The sequence below is a fragment of the Caretta caretta genome, chromosome 22 (genome assembly GCF_965140235.1).
Source record: "Caretta caretta isolate rCarCar2 chromosome 22, rCarCar1.hap1, whole genome shotgun sequence".
Lineage (NCBI taxonomy): Eukaryota > Metazoa > Chordata > Testudines > Cheloniidae > Caretta > Caretta caretta.
In genome coordinates this window covers 24117224-24134685 of record NC_134227.1, presented here as the reverse complement: position 1 = coordinate 24134685, position 17462 = coordinate 24117224, and the positions used below count along the sequence as shown (strand labels likewise).

Sequence of the window (17462 nt, the reverse complement as noted above, 5' to 3'; positions counted from 1 at the left end):
CACACCACTTGTTTTTATGACGAGTAGTATTGATAAAACATCCCTTCTTTCTGGGGGGGGGACAGTATTTGTGACACACTTCTCCTTTCCAGAGAGGACAGTATTCAGGACCCACCTCTTGTTCCCAGAGGGAGCACTATTGATGACACACTTCTTGTTTCTGGGGGGCACAATATTCGGGACACACAGCTTGTTCCCACTGAGGACAGTAATTGTGACTCACCTCTCGTTCCCACGAGTACTATTGATGAGAGAGCTCTTGTTTCCGGGGGGATGTTATTCGAGACTCACTTCTCGTTCCCAGGAGGAGTACTATTGATGACACCCCTCTTGTTTCTGGGGGGATAATATTCAGGAGTTTGAACACCGTTTGTTTCTGGGGGGGACTACAATTCACGACATGCCTGTTTCCAGGGGGACTACAATTCATGATACACCCCTTGTTTCGGTGGGAACGGTAGTCACCGGTCACACCTTGTTCCCAAAGCAGACGGTATTCATGACACACCCCTCCTGTCCAGAGGGCAGGGTACTCGTAGCACATCTCTTATTCCTAGAAAGGACAATATTCAGGACATACCTCTTGTTCTCACAAGGTGTACTATTAATGACACGTATAGTTTCCAGGAGCAATACTATTAATGATAAAAAGATAAGGAGTACTTGCGGCACCTTAGAGCCTAACAAATGTATTGGAGCGTAAGCTTTCGTGAGCTACGGCAGATGAAGCTCCTTTTCTTTTTACAGACACAGGCTTACACAGCTGCTACTCTGAAACCTGTCATTATTAATGATACACCCTTTCTTGTTCCCAGAGGGGACTGTATTCAGAACACACCTCGGGGGGCCAGTATTTGTGTCACGCTTCTGGTTTCTGCAGGGTCAGTGTACATGACACACCCCTTGTTTAATGGGAGAGGGGGCCAGTATTCACGTCACACCTCTTGGTTCCAGAGAGGACAGCATGTGTACCACACCTCATTTCCAGGAGTACTATTGGTAACACACCCTTTCTTTCTGGAGGGCACAGTATTCGTGACACATCTTTCTGGAGGGCACAGGATTCGTGACACACCCCTTGTTCCCCGAGGGGACAGTTGTGTCACACCTCTTCTTTCCAGGAGAAGTACTATTGACGATGCACCCCTTCTTTTTGGAGGGAACAGTATTCCTGACTCACCCCCTTCTTTCCAGGTGGAATGCTATTGACAACAGATCCCTGGGGTTCCCGAGCACGGAATCGACCCTGCACAGGACATGTTTTTGCTGAGGGAATGTGGCCAAGAAGACATTGAACGCATCTTGTCACGGGAACGATGATATTGGGGAAAATTAGAATTGCACCATCTGCAAAGCAGACTGCTACAGCAGGGAATTAAACTACTTCCTGTTTCTGAAGAAGACTAACAAAACACGACATATTTTTTATTATACATAAAATGTTACTGACTAACCGTAGATCATTATTGGTTTCCAAGAGGACAGCAGGATACTATTTAAATATTTGAGTGTTGCTATTAATATTTACTTCAGAAACAAGATGGCTGGGGCTGCACCCCAAAGCACAAAGTTTCTAATAGCTGCAGCCCTTGTGCACATTTGAATCCTGCATGGAGAAAAGTGCTCTCTGATTGCCTCCCATACGTGCCCCTCCTGGACTACGGCAACCTCTCAGATCTACCGTAGCGCTAGCTCTCTCACTTTCCCTAACCCAAACTCATTCCAAAGGGGCAGGAGGGGGGCCAGCTGTGAGCGCTCCTCTTTCCCCAACTCCCAAAGCCTTTGAACGAGCAGTTACAGGAAAAAAAAACCCTCCTCCCCATCATGAGCTTGTGTGAAAAACTCATGTCCCCAAAAACTGTCTCCTTTGACTGGAAAATGTTCCTCATTCCATCGCTAGTGTTCCCTACCCACCCAATGAAAATGGTCTCTCTTCCATATAAACAGGAAGTAGCCCTCCTTCCATAACTAAATTTATCCCCAGCCTTTAAGTGGCATACATTCAATCAACAGTAACCTGTCTGAACATAAAATGCCCCAAGTCCCGTCAATGGTGTGTTCCGTGAAAAACAAGCAACACCCCAAATCCACTGTATACCGTCCCCCACAGAAACAAGAAATAGCCCACATACCAATCAAAGTGACCCCCGGTGACATTCCCCAGGGTAGAACCTGAACCGCTCAACTCCTGTCTCCCTTGAACTGTGCTTGGCTAGTGAAAAGCAGCCTCTCCACACTCTGCTCAAACACATACATGAACATGTACAGTCGCTCCCAGCCGCTCACGAACGATGTACAGGGTGACATACACACATTTTCAGTCCTGGCCTTGGACCCCAGAAATGTGCATCTTTAACTGTCCAGCACACTACTGCACAGAACAAGCTCATTATTAGTCCATCACGTCATCCAAGGAAACGATTATGCCCGAGCCTTTGTTAACCTAACTAGAGATTCCCCAAATACATCGACCGCAACACGCTGCTTCGACGCAACAAGTCTATTAACTAGGAAAATATCACTTACAAGGATAAAATCACAAACCAATTCTGAATTTTATGGCCTTACACATTTTATTTCTTTTGTAACCAATTCCTAAACATCACCAAGCTAAATACCATTTCAAAGCCAAAAGATTTCTCACCCAACAGCTTACAACAGTTCATACTAACTGGAAAGACTTCCAGCCACAACCGCCCTCCCCACAGTTCAGTGATGCTCCAATTGTCCATCAAGCGATCTTGTTGCCGTGAGTACAGACAGAGGAGGACAGCTAACGATGAGGTCACTGTCTCTTACTTTTGGGTCCTCCTTCTCTCTTTCACAAATATCCCCGACTGGGGTGCAGACGAACCATCACGGGCATAACTGAAATGAGTACTAGTTAGTAAAACTAAGACTGCTTTAAATAGTACAAGGACCTGTGATCTTGAGCAAACTGCAATAAATTCTTGCTGATCTTAAATACAAAAAAGAAGCTTACAAGAAGTGGAAGATTGGACAAATGACCAGGGATGAGTACAAAAATATTGCTCAGGCATGCAGGAGTGAAATCAGGAAGGCCAAATCACACCTGGAGTTGCAGCTAGCAAGAGATGTTAAGAGTAACAAGAAGGGTTTCTTCAGGTATGTTAGCAACAAGAAGAAAGTCAAGGAAAGTGTGGGCCCCGTACTGAATGAGGGAGGCAACCTAGTGACAGAGGATGTGGAAAAAGCTAATGTACTCAATGCTTTTTTTGCCTCTGTCTTCACGAACAAGGTCAGCTCCCAGACTGCTGCGCTGGGCAGCACAGCATGGGGAAGAGGTGACCAGCCCTCTGTGGAGAAACAAGTGGTTTGGGACTATTTAGAGAAGCTGGACGTGCACAAGTCCATGGGGCCAGCTGCGTTGCATCCGAGAGCGCTAAAGGAGTTGGCGGATGTGATTGCAGAGCCATTGGCCTTTATCTTTGAAAACTCATGGCGATCGGGGGAAGTCCCCCACGACTGGAAAAAGGCTAATGTAGTGCCCATCTTTAAAAAAGGAAAGAAGGAGGATCCTGGGAACTACAGGCCAGTCAGCCTCACCTCAGTCCCTGGAAAAATCATGGAGCAGGTCCTCAAGGAATCAATTCTGAAGCACTTAGAGGAGAGGAAAGCGATCAGGAACAGTCAGCACGGATTCACCAAGGGCAAGTCATGCCTGACTAATCTAATTGCCTTCTATGACGAGATAACTGGTTCTGCGGATGAAGGGAAAGCAGTGGACATGTTTTTCCTTGACTTTAGCAAAGCTTTTGACACGGTCTCCCACAGTAGTCTTGCCAGCAAGTTAAAGAAGTACGGGCTGGATGAATGGACTATAAGGTGGATAGAAAGCTGGCTAGATTGTCGGGCTCAATGGGTAGTGATCAATGACTCCATGTCTAGTTGGCAGCCGGTATCGAGTGGAGTGTACCAAGGGCCGGTCCTGGGGCTGGTTTTGTTCAATATCTTCATAAATGATCTGGAGGATGGTGTGGATTGCACCCTCAGCAAGTTTGCAGATGACACTAAACGGGGAGGAGAGGTAGATACACTGGAGGGTAGGGATAGGATACAGAGGGACCTAGACAAATTGGAGGATTGGGCCAAAAGAAATCTGACGAAGTTCAATAAGGACAAGTGCAAAGTCCTGCACTTAGGACGGAAGAATCCAATGCACCGCTACAGACTAGGGACCGAACGGCTAGGCAGCAGTTCTGCGGAAAAGGACCTAGGGGTTACAGTGGACAAGAAGCTGGATATGAGTCAACAGTGTGCCCTTGTTGCCAAGAAGGCCAATGGCATTTGGGATGTATAAGTAGGGGCATTGCCAGCAGATCGAGGGACGTGATCGTTCCCCTCTATTCGACATTGGTGAGGCCTCATCTGGAGTACTGTGTCCAGTTTTGGGCCCCGCACTGTGAGAAGGATGTGGAAAAATTGGAAAGAGTCCAGCGGAGGGCAACAAAAATGATTTGGGGACTGGAACGCATGACTTATGAGGAGAGGCTGAAGGAACTGGGGATGTTTAGTCTACGGAAGAGATGAATGAGGGGGGGATTTGATAGCTGCTTTCAACTACCTGAAAGGGGGTTCCAAAGAGGATGGCTCTAGATTGTTCTCAGTGGTAGTGGATGACAGAACGAGGAGTAATGGTCTCAAGTTGCAGTGGGGGAGGTTTCGGTTGGATATTAGGAAAAACTTTTTCACTAGGAGGGTGGTGAAACACTGGAATGCGTTACCTAGGGAGGTGGTGGAATCTCCTTCCTTAGAAGTTTTTAAGGTCAGGCTTGACAAAGCCCTGGCTGGGATGTTTTAATTGGGGATCGGTCCTGCTTTGAGCAGGGGGTTGGACTAGATGACCTCCTGAGGTCCCTTCCAACCCTGATATTCTATGATTCTAAATTATTAAAGCTTAGAACATAAAACTGTCTAAAATAATAACTGCACCGTTGTTGCAGTCATTCCAGAACAACGGTTTTGGCCTGTAGTTAAATTACAGCAAATTAGTAAACAAATGGTTTTTAAAAAACTGACAACTGTAAAGGTTATTTACTTACTTTTTAACAACATATTAAGCCGTTAGCCACGTAGTTAATAAATAAGCAAAAAACATTTTACCTATGTGTGACATTCCACAGCGTACAATCTACACCAGCGAGTCCCAACTGCGGGTCTGTGAGCTCTGATGCCCCATGGGGTAGAAGACCTGGCATTGCGCAGGGCTAAAGCTGGGAGCCCCAAGCACTGGCCTCCCGTGGGACAGAAGCCCCCAGCCCTCCAATCTGGTGGCTGAAGCCTGGAGCCCACCACAGCCCCCCGCGCAGTGGGGCAGAAGCCCTGATCTAGACTGTTGAACAGATGCGTCCCCTTAGTTCTCCAACCTGGAGTGCTTTTTACACTGCTTTGCTGTGAGAAGCACCACTAGCAGTCAGTTCGTACACAGCCTCCAGGCTGTGAATTACTCCCAGCTATACAGTGTGAATGCCGGCAACCAGCCACGCGCATGTTACGCTGCAGAAGAAGAGCAGCAAATTCCCAATCTCAGACTCCCCCCACCCCCAGCAATGTGCATCTTGTACTGCCCGGGACACGAGCGGACAGTGTGAGCTCATATAAAGGCTGTCGTTTTATTAATAGAAAATGATATGCACAAGCCATGTTATCTCAAGTGGAAGGTCCCAAATGCACTGCTTAGCAAACAATTGTTTTATTGTTAATCTTTCTTTCTGTAGTTAAAAGTCAGCAGTTCTCCAACTGGGGGTCCTGATGGCAAGGGGGGTTGCGGCATTGCCAGTCTACCTTGTGCTCTGCCTTTAGAGCTGGGGGGCTGGCGAGTGGGGGCTGCTGGCTGGGCACCCAGCTGCAAAGGCAGCACCGCTGCCAGCAGCAGTGCAGAAGTACGGGTGGCAGTACCATGCCATGCCAGGTCAGCGGCTGCTGCTCTCTGGCTGCCCAGCTCTGAAGGCAGCGCGTAAGTAAGGGTGGCACGGTATGGGGAGGGAGGTTGTCGCAGCCTGCAATATTTTCAAAAGGGGGTCCCGGCCAAAAAGTTTGAGATCCTCTGTTTTAAATGATTGCAAGTACTGAGGCATGAAAGCAAGAATTGGTTAAAAAGAAAATAAGATAAAACGCACAGCAATACCTAACTTAGCAAGTTGAATGGATTCAAAGCTAAGCTTTTTCTTACCGTATGCTCTTCACAGTCTGTACTATCTAGAGGCCTCCAGGCTAGGACCCGTCCACCAGTTGTGTTTCTTTAGGTGCTGTTGCTGCTATGAGTGGTGAAGAGCGGAGGAGAGAGGTGATTTTTCTTCTCTCCTTATACTTTTGACTCACTGTGATTTATGCAAGGGAAATTCATTTTTACTTTGCCCGCTTAACCTAGCTTTGATTTGTTTGGTTCCAAGCATGTGTGTTCCCTGCTCTCATTTCCACTGGCTGTATCTGTCTTATATCGGGTATATTGGAGGTATACATGACCATTACTAACAAATCTGTCCCACCTTCACCTTGTAAAATGCATGGTCTCTACAGATATCAAAGATGATACACAAATCAGATTCAACCTTTAAAGTTGTGCCAACCATATCTGGAGAGCCGTATGAGCAAGAACATAATATATGTAATAAAAATGTATTACACAAATTTTGCTTTTTGTAGAAAAGAAAACATAATCTAATCATTATGGCTTTGAGTCACAATTTGTGATACAGTTCTCCAATCAGTGGGCTTCATTATAATTTAAGGTTTCAGAGTAACAGCCGTGTTAGTCTGTATTCGCAAAAAGAAAAGGACTAGTTGTGGCACCTTAGAGACTAACCAATTTATCTGAGCATAAGCTTTCGTGAGCTACAGCTTGCATCCAATGAAGTGAGCTGTAGCTCACGAAAGCTTATGCTCAAATAAATTGGTTAGTCTCTAAGGTGCCATAAGTACTCCTTTGCTTATTATAATTTAAGGCATGCAAAGCGCCTTTCTTTAAACTTTGACTTTCCAATTTTGATTTGACTAAATAGTAGAAAATTCCAAGAAACATTGTGGATTTGAGGTCATTAAGCCATCAAAGTGAAGACATAATTTATGTGTAGCTAAAAAGAAACTAAAAACTGATATTAAGTTGTAAGATGTTTAGCAGCACATGATCTTTTATTAGATACTTTGGGCCGTAAACTGAAAATGGGTAAAGATCATCATTTGTTTCACCGCTTGCATATTTAAAGCTGCACATTCATACAGACTATTAACATGTTATGCACCAATGGCTAAACTTGCTTACTTGGCATCATAATTTATCCTTGTGGAATTTGAGTTTTGTTTTTTTTAACCATCAGCAGTCAGCTGATGTTTTTGGGACCTCTTTTTGTAGTTACGAGCCATTTCCTACACCCAAAAGCAGTTAACAGGGAAAAAAGTGGAAAAAATAATAACAACAGCCCAATGCTTAAACAACAGTGCATGAAAGAAAAGTATCATTATGAAACCAACACACAGAAGTGTGGTTCTGTAACTATCCTTGTAGGTCATGTGACAAATTATAGGTAGCTAACAAAACAGTAGTGTGATAGCAGCTCTGATTTAAGCTAAGTTGAAAGCCATGTGGTTAAGCAAGTAAAGTTTGGGTTTTTAATGCTTTTGCAGAAACCTTAATCACATTTTAAAACACTTTAGGGTTACTAAGTTTTACCAGTTATAAAAATGACACACTGTAATATAAACAAAAGAAAAACAAGCAAGCGTTTAACATATGAAAAAATAATTATAAATGGTTAACCCTTCAATTTTTTTAAGCAAAAGCACTCTCACAATTGGCTTTCCAATTGTAGTCTTAGCATGCCACGATTCACAAGTAAATGAAAGAACTAATTTTTTTCCACACCAAGAAAAAAGCGGTTGAGAGCATTAAAAACTGCAATCGATGTTGTCTTTTTGAAAAGGGGACTTTGAGTGGCTACACAACACAAACTTAACAACTATCTGTTTCAATTTCTGTGTTTTTTGGTTTGGATGCATTTTGTTTCTTCAAATCCAGACTCCAGCGAGAAACTGCTGAATTGGAATTCATTTGCAAATTGGATACTATTAATTTAGGCTTAAATAGAGACTGGGAGTGGCTAAGTCATTATGCAAGGTAGCCTGTTTCCTCTTGTTTTTTCCTACCCCCCCCCCCCCCCCCAGATGTTCTGGTTTAACTTGGATTTAAACCTGGAGAGTGGTCAGTTTAGATGAGCTATTACCAGCAGGAGAGTGAGTTTGTGTGTGTATGGGGGTGGGGGGGATGTGAGAAAACCTTGATCTATGCAGGAAATAGCCCGACTTGATTATGTAAAGAGTTGTCACTTTGGATGGGCTAGCACCAGCAGGAGAGTGAATTTGTGTGGGGGGGTGGAGGGTGAGAAAACCTGGATTTGTGCTGGAAATGGCCCACCTGTTGATCACTTTAGATAAGCTATTACCAGCAGGACAGTGGGGTGGGAGGAGGTATTGTTTCATGATTTCTGTGTGTATATAAAGTCTGCTGCAGTTTCCACGGTAAACATCTGATGAAGTGAGCTGTGGCTCACGAAAGCTCATGCTCAAATAAATTGGTTAGTCTCTAAGGTGCCACAAGTACTCCTTTTCTTTTTGCGAATACAGACTAACACGGCTGTTCCTCTGAAACCTTTGTTTCTTTTGTATTTTTCAAGTAATTATTTCACGAAATTTGGATTGAATTGTAGAGTTTTCAAGTGTGTGGGCTTGTTTATATCATCAAAATTCACATAACTCATCTTGTTTCAGTTACCCTGGCTCGGTTCTAGCTCCTTGATCAGGGGCGGGCAAACTTTTTGGCCCGAGGGCCGCATCGGGTTTCTGAAATTGTCTGGAGGGCCGGTTAGGGGAGTCTGTGCCTCCCCAAACAGCCAGGTATGGCCCGACCCCCCTTTGCTTCTCACCCCGTGACAGTCCCCCTGGGACTCCTGCCCCATCCAACCCCCCTGTTCCCTGATGGCCCCCCGGGGACCCCTGCCCCATTCACCCCCCGCTCTCTGTCCTCTGACCACTCCAGGACTCCCTGCCCCTAACTGCCTCCCGCCGCCCCATCCAACTCCCCTCTCTCCTTCCTGACTGCCCCCCCCCGACCCCTGCCCCATCCAACCACCCCTTCTCCTTGACCGCCCCCAGAACCCCTGCCCCTGACTGCCCCATCCCTCCAACCCCTATCTATACCCCTGCTCCTTGACCACCACCCTCAACTCCCCTGCCCTCTATCCAACCCCCTGGCTCCGTGCCTCCCGACCATGCTGCCTGGAGCGCCGGTGGCTGGCGGCACGGCTGCACCAGGAGAGGCAGCCGCGCTGCACGGCACAGAGACCGGGTCAGGCCGGGCTCTACAGCTGCGCTGCCCCAGGAGCTCGCAGACCCCCGGCCCAGAATGTTGCGCCAGCGGAGCAGTGAGCCGAGGCTGCGAGAGAGGGGCCGGGGGCGAGCGTCCCAGGCCAGGAGCTCAGGGGCTGGGCAGGACGGTCCCACGGGCCGTAGTTTGCCCACCTCTGTCCTAGATCCAAAGATGTGACTCATATTGAGTACAGGACGGGGGCTTGATTCTGTGGCAGCACAGGCTCAGTGTGTCTCTCAAAAATGGGAATGAGGCTACGAGACACCGCCTATTTTAGGTGAACTGAATTGACAAGGCACGGGGACCTTTCTTTGTTTGGGAGAAATGGTCGTAACACAATATGGTGGCCATCGTGATTTGAAAGCAGGGGATGCTATTGAACAGATGTTGCTGGTTTTGTGAGAGCGACACTAATAATGGGATGAGGGATTTACCATGGCTACCCATCCCTGGAACCAAGGCAGTGACGGAACGCAGAGTGTTTCATGTTTTACGGAGAACATTATTCACCAGGTCAGAGGCCAGAAGCTTCAAGTCAGAGCCAGGCAGGATGTGGCAACTGCCGCTCTAGGTGGTGCAATGATGCAGGCTGCCAAAACGTTCCCCCATCTTGTCCCTGTACCAGTTGGGGGTTCCAGGGCTGTGGCTGCTCCTCAGTTCCCTGCTGCCCTTCGACAACTCACAGACCTTAAGAGCCGCTCGGGTGTGGGTCCCGCGCCAGCTAGATTCAGAGGCCTTTCCTCAGGGGCCAACCCCATACTAACAAATTCTCTCCACCAACAAAAGTCTTTGCAGCCCTCCCTCAATACTTAACTGAAGCAAATTTCTATTTGCTCTTACTCTGCAGATCACTGTCTGGCTTCGATCCCTAGGGATGGGCTCAGGGTGGCTGCTCCTTCTTAGGTCTCTGCCACAGGTTGGCCATTCTCTCATCTACCCAATCTCATGAGGAACTGAAAAGAGAAAGAGAGAACACTTGTAAGCTAGGCTACCACTGGTGCATGGAAGACAGACAGACACACAGGTGTAACTAACTTCTGCTCATTGGAGCCCCGTTCTTTATTCCTCTCCAGCCCACCCAGGGCCTAAAATGCTCATCACTCCCAAGGAACTACAGCCCTCCAGGAACGTGACAATCCCAGACAATTACCAGCCATGGGCAGAGCTGTACCTTCCCCAGGACACATCCCATGGAAATGAGAAGCATCTCTCTGTTCTCAAGGAAGCACCTCACTATGCAGATACTGGAGAGAGATATTTCACAAACAAACACCTGCTCCTCCAACATCACAAGAGACCTCCTCAGCTCCGTTGGCAAGTGAAATGTCTAGATTGTGCAGGTCCACTTCCTCCACATGCTCCTCCTCTGTCTGGGGCTGCTGCACTGGCCTGGAGCATGCCTCTGCAAGAACAGCAAACCACCTATGGAAGAGCCATCGCTGCCAGAAAGGCTATAGGTGCATGAGATCTTCCAGTACCTGCCTCCCTCTCCCATCTGTACTACATCACCTCCATTGCAGTAAAAGACACGGACTAAACACTTGATGGGTCAAATGGCCTTTTACGCCCCCCTTCTGCCAGCTCTAACAGGCTTTCCTGCCCCCATCCTGCTGGCTCTTATATCCAAGACTGTGAGGACACACAAACAGCATCCATGCCCAATTTCTGTGAAGGGAGACAGTACCAGAAGAGGCAAGAAGAGGGAGCATGCACGTCTGTGTTGGCCACAGAAGACAGAGAGAGAGAGAGAGAGAGAGAGAGAGAGAGAAACATGGAAGGAAGAAAAGCATCTCAGTGGCTGGACTGACCTCCTGCTGGGGAGAACACTCCACTCCTGGTCAGAGAAAAAAGCAGCTCCTGAAAATAAGAGCCTTGTCTCCCTCGTAACCAGAGCTTGTCACGAACTTTTTCCTACACACTAAGCGCCAGCTAACAAAAAGTCCCAGCCTGGAGCCAGGTGGACTGTGAGTAGAGCCCTCACAGCTTGCCTTCGCTTTCCCTCACACGAGGGGAGTGGACTCTGACCCACCACTTTTCCCTTGGTACTAAACCCAACACAAGGGAGGGTGGGGGGGAGACAGTAAAATTAGCATCTCAGTCAGCAACACTGCTCTTCTCGCATCTCCCACACACCAGGGTTCTGCCCTCAACCCCCGTTGCACTATGCCTTTATAACTACAAATAGAAAACACCTGTAGCAACAGCACCTGAAATAGTGACTCTGCAGAGGAGACTTGCTTCTTCCTCAGCCTTAATCCCATAGAGCCCCATGCCCAATGAGGAAGCTCACAGCCTGTGAAGAAAACTAGAGTGAGTACAGAATGAGGAATTCAAAGCACTGACCGCTTACTCACAGTCAGTTATGCGGAAGGCAGAAAGCGGAGGACTGTTAATCTTCGCTTACAAGAATGTCCAGGCTGGTCAGGTCAACCTCTGCCAGCTTCTCCTGCAGCTGCTGCTCGACGATTCTTCTGCAAGCACCACAATTAAGCCAAGCAGGAGCCATCACTCCACAAAACTCAATTGGTGCGGAAAACCTTGCCCTCATCCCTGCCTCCCTCTCCCATCCCATCTACATCGGCCCCACTTGATGAACAGAGACTCAGTCAACACTGACAGTGATGCTCCATTCTCGCGCGTGCTCCCCCGCGTGATTTTTGTCCCCTCCTACTTCTTCAAGGCTCCCGAGACCTAGCCAATGGGGATGCACGCCTGCCCATGTGCTATGAAGGGAGACCAAAGAAAGAGAAACAAGCACAGACAGACAAAGTGTGTCAGCCAACACACTAGAGTAGAGAAGAGAGAGAGAGAAACAGGGGAGGAAGGCAAGAAACTCACCAGCTACAGTCATCCTCCTGGATCCAACCTTTTGCTGCAGTGGACACACCTCTCCTGGCCAGACAGATGAGCAGCCCCTGATAATGGGGGCCTTGTCTCCCTCGTAGCCACAGCTAGTCAGGAACCTTTTCTTACAAACACAGACCTAGCTAATGGCACGTCCCTGCCTGGAGCTAGGTGCACCGTGACCAGACTTCTCACCAAACCAGACACTTATCTTACTGACAGCGATGGCTGCTCTGCTTCCAGCTAGACGGCATCACCGTAGCCTGGCATCAACAATGCTCAGTGTCTCATGGCTCTTGTACGCTTTCCATCTCACAACAGGGGTGGGCTCTTACCCTTGACACGAAGCACAACGCAAGAGGGAAAAACAAAAGTTATCGTCGGAATCTGCAATGTTGTGTCAGTGGTTCTTCTCCCTCTCCCATTAGACCTTCATAGATACAATTAAAAAGCACACAACACACACTCAACCTGTGGAATTGCTGGCCAGAGAATACTGTGAAAGCCAAGACTATAATAGGGTTCAAAAAAGAACTAGGTAAATTCATGGAGAATAGGTCCATCAATGACTATTAGTCAGGATGGGCAGGGATGGTGTCCTTATCCTCTGTTTGCCAGAAGCTGGGAATGGGCGACACAGGATGGATCACTTCTCGATTACCTGTTCTATTCATTCCCTCTGAAGCACCTGGCATTAGCCAGTCAGAAGACAGGATAGTGGGCTAGATGGACCTTTGGTCTGACCCCAAATTGCCATTCTTACGTTCATATGTTAAGCAGCCCTTTGCACCTGTATTCAAGAGAGTCACTGTGCAGAGAAGACTGTTGTCTCTTCCCCTGGTCATAAACCCACACCTACTCACAAAATAGGGAAATTCACACACCCAGAACAAGGAAGAAAACTTTTATGAGAAATCAAGTCTCACTTAAAGGGAAGCAGCCGCCTGTACTCAGGCTCTACCATGCATTTATCTAAGCCCTGCTCTACACTGGGTCGGGGTGGGGGGGGGGGGGGGGAATCAACCTAAGATATGCAACTTCAGCTACGAGAATAGCGTAGCTGAAGTCGACGTATCTTAGGTCAACTTACCTCGGCGTCTTCACGGCACTGGGTCGACTGCCACCGCTCCCCCGTCGACTCCGCTTGCGCCTCTCACGATGGATTTATCACGTCTAGACTAAAATTGACCCCCGATACATCCATCACTACCCGCTGATCCGGCGGGTAGTGCAGACATACCCTTAGGCTTCAGCCCTGCTGCTAAAAGCCGTGAAGTGTAGCCACTGTTTGTCGTCTCTCCTGCCAACAAAAAACTCCCACTCCCAACGATCGGCATTTGTATTGCGAGCAGGAGAGTGCTCCTGCCAACAATGCGTGGTTCACACTGGTACTTGTAGTGGCAAAACTTTTACTTTCGGGGTCGAGGGATGGGGGAGGGGGTTAACACTTCTGAAAAAAAAAAGTTTTGTCCTTCAATGCCAGCATAGACATACCCTTACAGGCAACTCAGCCTGCAGCTTCCCTGGAACAACAGTAACACTATGTGGAAGGGCGGGGTTATGCACAGAGGATTTTCCCCATAGAGCAACAGTGACGCTGGGTGACCATGGAGTAATCCACAAAACATTTCCCTCAAGGAGAAACAGTGACACCGGATGGCCACTCAGGTTAATGCACACAGCATTTATCTCATGGAGCAACAGTGACACAGGGTGGCTAATACAGGTAATGCACAAAGCATTTCCTTCGTGGAACAACTGTGGATTACCCTGAGTGACCACCCACTGTCATTGTTGCTCCATGAGGGAAATGCTGTGTGCATTACCTAGAGTGGCCACCTGGCGTCACTAAAATATTTCCCACATGGAGCAAGAGTGAAACCAGGTGGCCAATCCAGGTAATGCACAAACCATTTCCCTCACCAAGGAAGAGAGGCAATTAATGCACAACCCATTTCCCTCATGAAGCAACAGTGACACTGGGTGACCCCAGTTGCACAAATGCACAAAGCATTTCCCTTATGCAACAACAGTGACAATCATAGATTATCAGGGTTGGAAGAGACCTCAGGAGGTCATCTAGTCCAACCCCCTGCTCAAAGCAGGACCGATCCCCAACTGAATTATCCCAGCCAGGGCTTTGTCAAGCCTGACCTTAAAAACTTCTAAGGAAGGAGATTCCACCACCTCCCTAGGTAACGCATTCCAGTGTTTCACCACCCTCCTAGTGAAAAAGTTTTTCCTAATATCCAACCGAAACCTCCCCCACTGCAACTTGAGACCATTACTCCTCGTTCTGTCATCCGCTACCACTGAGAACAGTCTAGATCCATGCTCTTTGGAACCCCCTTTCAGGCAGTTGAAAACAGCTATCAAATCCCCCCTCACTCTTCTCTTCCGTAAACTAAACAATCCCAGTTCCCTCAGCCTCTCCTCAGAAGTCATGTGTTCCAGTCCCCTAATAATTTTTGTTGCCCTCCGCTGGACTCTCTCCAATTTTTCCACATCCTTCTTGAAGTGTGGGGCCCAAAACTGGACTCGGTACTCCAGATGAGGCCTCACCGCTGTCGAATAGAGAGGAACGATCACGTCCGTCGATCTGCTGGCAATGCCCCTGCTTATACATTCGAAAATGCCATTGGTCTTCTTGGCAACAAGGGCACACCGTTGACTCATATCCAGCTTTTCGTCCACTGTAACCCCTAGGTCCTTTTCTGCAGAACTGCTGCCTAGCCGTTCAGTCCCTAGTCTGTAGCGGTGCGTGGGATTCTTCCGTCCTAAGTGCACAACTCTGCACTTGTCCTTGTTGAACCTCATCAGATTTCTTTTGGCCCAATCCTCTAATTTGTCTAGGGCCCTCCGTATCCCTACCCTCCAGCGTATCTACCTCTCCTCCCCGTTTAGTGTCATCTGCAAACTTGCTGAGGGTGAAATCCACTCCATCCTCCAGATCATTAACGAAGATATTGAACAAAACCAGCCCCAGGACCGACCCTTGGGGCACTCCACTCGATACCGGCTGCCAACTAGACATGGAGACTTTGAGCCCAACGATCTAGCCAGCTTTCTATCCACCTTATAGTCCATTCATCCAGCCCATACATCTTTGACTTGCTGGCAAGAATACTGGGGGGGACCGTATCAAAAGCTTTGCTAAAGTCAAGGAACAACACATCTGCCGCTTTCCCCTCATCCACAGAGCCGGTTATCTAGTCATAGAAGGCAATTAGATTAGCCAGGCATGACTTGCCCTTGGTGAATCCATGCTGACAGTTCCGGATCGCTTTCCTCTCCTCTAAGTGCTTCAGAATTGATTCCTTGAGGACCTGCTCCATGATTTTTCCAGGGACTGAGGTGAGGCTGACCGGCCTGTAGTTCCCCAGATGCTCCTTCTTCCCTTTTTTAAAGATGGGCGCTACATTAACCTTTTTCCAATAATCCAGGACCTGTTAAGGAAAAGTTAGCATATGTCACTCCATTTTGGTTTGGAGCCCATCAGTGTCTAAAAGCAAGCACATCATGCACTAGGAGGAGTGCTACTTAGATACTGCATTCCCGTGAAAACCCTCCCTCTTTTTTCCAGCCTGTCTCGATTCCCGGTTTCTGTTCTTTGTCTGTTCCTAACTCCCTGCCTCCTGGCCTTGATATGAGCCTCCCATCCCGATAAGAAAAGCTACTGGTGCATTGCTTTAGGACCATGTTGTGTAGTTGAAGTAATGGTCTACAATGGGCAATGTACCTAGCAGGGATAGGTAGTAGATAAGGGAAGGGTTTGTCTATTGGCTAAGGTTTCTGATGCACGAGGGCAACGTGCTTTGCTAAAAGGTATATAATCTCAGTATAACCTGCATTCGGGGTCCCCTCCTGACTAGCAGGGGGGCACCACGCTCGAGCATAATAAACTTAGTATCTTTGGGATCTCTGCTGTTGTGGACTTTGTTCGTGTGCCTCAGCCTAGACTCGACCTGTGCGTGACCTATCGGGTATAATTCGCAACAGTTCCTGTGCGTGACCTATTAGTTACAATCCGTAACAGGACCTCCCCCGATTGCCGTGAGTTTTCAAAGATAACGGCCAATGGCTCTGCAATCACATCCGCCATCTCCTTTGGTGCTCTCGGATGCAGCGCATCCGTCCCCACGGACTTGCGCTCGTCCAGCTTTTCTAAATGTCCCGAACCGGTTCTTTCTCTACAGAGGGCTGGTCACCTCCTCCCCAGACTGCTGCCCAGTGCAGCAGTCTGGGAGCTGACCTTGTTCATGAAGACAGAGGCAAAAAAAGCATTGAGTACATTAGCTTTTTCCATATCCTCTGTCACAGGTTGCCTCCCTCATTCAGTAAGGGGCCCACACTTTCCTTGACTTTCTTCTTGTTGCTAACATACCTGGAAAACCCTTCTTGTTACTCTTAATATCTCCTGCTAGCTGCAACTCCAGGTGTGATTTGGCCTTCCTGATTTCACTCCTGCATGCCCGAGCAATATTTTTATACTCTTCCCTGGTCATTTGTCCAATCTTCCACTTCTTGTAAGCTTCTTTTTTGTGTTTAAGATCAGCAAGGATTTCACTGTCAAGCCAAGCTGGTCGCCTGCCATATTGACTATTCTTTCTACACATCGGGATGGTTTGTTCCTGTAACCTCAATAAGGATTCTTTAAAATACAGCCAGCTCTCCTGGACTCCTTTCCCCCTCATGCTATTCTCCCAGGGGATCCTGCCCATGAGTTCCCTGAGGTTGTCAAAGTCTGCTTTTCTGAAGTCTAGGGTCCACATTCTGCCGCTCTCCTTTCTTCCTTGTGTCAGGATCCTGAACTCGATCATCTCATGGTCACTGCCTCCCAGGTTCCCATCTATTTTTGCTTCCCCTACTAATTCTTCCCGGTTTGTGAGCAGCAGGTCAAGAAGAGCTCTGCCCCTAGTTGGTTGTTCCAGCACTTGCATCAGGAAATTGTCCCCTACGCTTCCTGGATTGTCTGTGCACCGCTGTATTGCTCTCCCAGCAGACATCAGGGTGATTTAAGTCTCCCATGAGAACCAGGGCCTCCGATCTAGTAACTTCCATTAGTGGCCGGAAGAAAGCCTCATCCACCTCATCCCCCTGGTCCAGTGGTCTATAGCAGACTCCCACCATGACACCACCCTCGTTGCTCACGCTTCTAAACTTAATCCAGAGACTCTCACGTTTTTCTACAGTTTCATACTGGAGCTCTGAGCAGTCATACTGCTCTCTTACATAC

General features: G+C 47.9%; 1 pseudogene; it reads right to left on the bottom strand.

The window, feature by feature from the left end:
- Positions 1-2554: 2554 nt before the first annotated feature.
- The window catches only part of LOC125625384 (uncharacterized), a 45856-nt pseudogene continuing 30948 nt past the window's right edge, over positions 2555-17462 (bottom strand).